Source organism: Penaeus japonicus, unplaced genomic scaffold (genome assembly GCF_977035675.1).
Source record: "Penaeus japonicus unplaced genomic scaffold, GWHDUDI00000001_assembly GWHDUDI00000006, whole genome shotgun sequence".
NCBI classification, from domain to species: Eukaryota; Metazoa; Arthropoda; class Malacostraca; order Decapoda; family Penaeidae; genus Penaeus; species Penaeus japonicus.
Window position 1 is genome coordinate 42,003,245 of NW_028234408.1, and position 2,500 is coordinate 42,005,744.

Below are 2,500 nucleotides of genomic sequence, written 5' to 3' on the forward strand. Positions count from 1 at the left end.
GGGGGGAGAGTCGATGTGTATTTGTAATGGAGGGAGGGATTGTTATGTGAATGTACGTGTGTACAGGGCGTGGATTCTGTTTTGATAATTTCGAGGCCTTTGTGTGCACGTATTTCTAAATAGATAGAGCGGAAAATCAAAGAAATAATGAAAAAAACAACAACAACAACCGAAAAACGAAAAATAGAAAAATAAATAAATGAATAAAACAAGATTTAAAAAAAGAATATATATATATAGAAAACAGGAGAGGAGAAAAGTTGGAATCCTTCTTGCCTTTTCGAAGACTTTTCTCTCTCCCGCCATCTGACGGTGAGACAGCGCGATGTAGAATCCTTTCAGTGGAGGAAACTTCTAGTTCTTTTCTTCATCTTTCTTCCCTGACTGTGAAACCCTGATTGCTAGAGCCATTTACCGGATTAACACGAGAGAATGAGCTTGCTTCCATCATTCTAATGCCCGGGATTCATTCTATCACGCTCTCTTTCTCTCTCTCTTTTTTCTCATTCTCTTTCTCTCTCTTTGTTTCTGTCTTTGTCTCTTTTCCTTTTTTTTTCTCTCTCTCTATTCCTTTCTGTCTTTCTCTCTCTCTCTCTCTCTATTCCTTTCTGTCTCTCTCTCTCTCTCTGTCTCTCTCCCTCTTTCTCTGCCTGTCTCTCTCTCTCTCATTCTCACTCTGTCTCCATCTCCCCCTCTTCATTCTTTCTCTCTCCCCACATTCTTCCTTTTGGAACAGATATATATACATTCTTATGTGAGTATGTATCTATAAAAGCAATGTGTATTTTCAAGTTAAAAGGAGCAAAAGGAATTACACATTTTTACGAATTCACTTTTTTTTTCTTCTTTTTTTCTTTTTTTCTTTTTTGTCTATCAGCTCATTTCCTTCTTTTGTTCTCGTTTCACATATTCTTTACTTCGCCTTTTTCCTTTTTTCTCTCTTTTTTCCTTTTGCTTCCTTTCTGGAACATTTAATTTTTCAAACCTTCTTGTGATTCCTATTGACATTTACATACTTCTCTGTCTCTCTGTCTCTGTCTCTGTCTCTCTCTCTCTCTCTGTCTCTCTCTCTCTCTCTCTCTCTCTCTCTCTCTCTCTCTCTCTTTCTTTCTTTCTCTCCCCCCCTCCCTCCCTCCCTCCTTTCCGAAGAAAAACCAAGCTAATTGAAATATCACTTTTTTCACTCTTATACTCATTATTTTTTCCAAGGACTCAATTTCATCAACGCGTAAGAATTGAATTCATGTAGATATATTGTTTTTACAAGAATTATTAATTCCTTTGGGTTGACACTATCATCGTTATTGTTATTATCATTATTATCATTATCATTATCTATTAATTTTCTTTTTTATTGTTATTTGAAGAAAAGAAAAGTAAAAAATAGTCACCCTTTATGCGTTATGTATATATGTTTGATGTGTAATTGATTTTCATTATCATTTTTATTATTATTATAATCAGTGTTATTAATATTATCATTATCATTATTATTATAATTATTTTTTTTATTATGATTATCATCATCATCCTTATTATTATTATTGTTGTTAGTATATATATCATTATTGTTATGGTTACTAATATTATAATCTTTATTATCATTATCATAATTATTTGTATCATCAAAGTTACCATTGTTATTACTATTATCATTATTATCACCAATAATACCATTATCATGATCATAATTGTTAATATCGATAATACTACTATTATCATTATCATTAACATCATCATCATCATCATCATCATTATTGTCATTTCCTTTAGAAAAATGAGATGAACATTCTCTTATCGGCGGATTAAAGTATTACAATTAGAGCCACTTAGAAGACACGTACACACACAAACACACACATACACACACATACGCACACACACACACACACACACACACACACACATACACACACATACACACACATACACACACAAATATAATGTAACTCTGTCTAGAGGCTTTCTGTATGCATTTGTTTCGGTTTATGTGATTAGAACCGAATTTTAATTTTTCGCTTCCTGTTCGGGGTCAGTGTATCATAACTTTCTCAATAAGAGGTCAACATTCTCTCTCTCTCTCTTTTTTATCTTTAAATATTTATGCTTGTCATTTGTAAAAGAGTTTAATTCATCAACTGGCTTTCCGAAGACTGTCACGCGTTTGAAACTTCTTTGCCTTTAGCCATTTATCATAAAAATGGTCTTTCCTTTTCATAATATTTGAGCTTCACTCTAACATTTTTACATTTTTATTTTTTCTTTGTCTTTTCTTTCTCTCCTCTTCCTCCTTCCCCTTTTTCCTAATTGCAATTTTCCGGACTGTGGTGGCCAAATTACCTGTGAAGTAATTGCGTGTAACTCTACGGTCTTTTTTCATATTGTTTCTCTTACCAGAGACTAAACTTGCACAGCAGAAAAGTATAAAAAGTGTATAAACCTTTCTTTTATTGCAATTCCCTGAATTTTTAATATCTTCTTACCTCATGAATCTATGAGC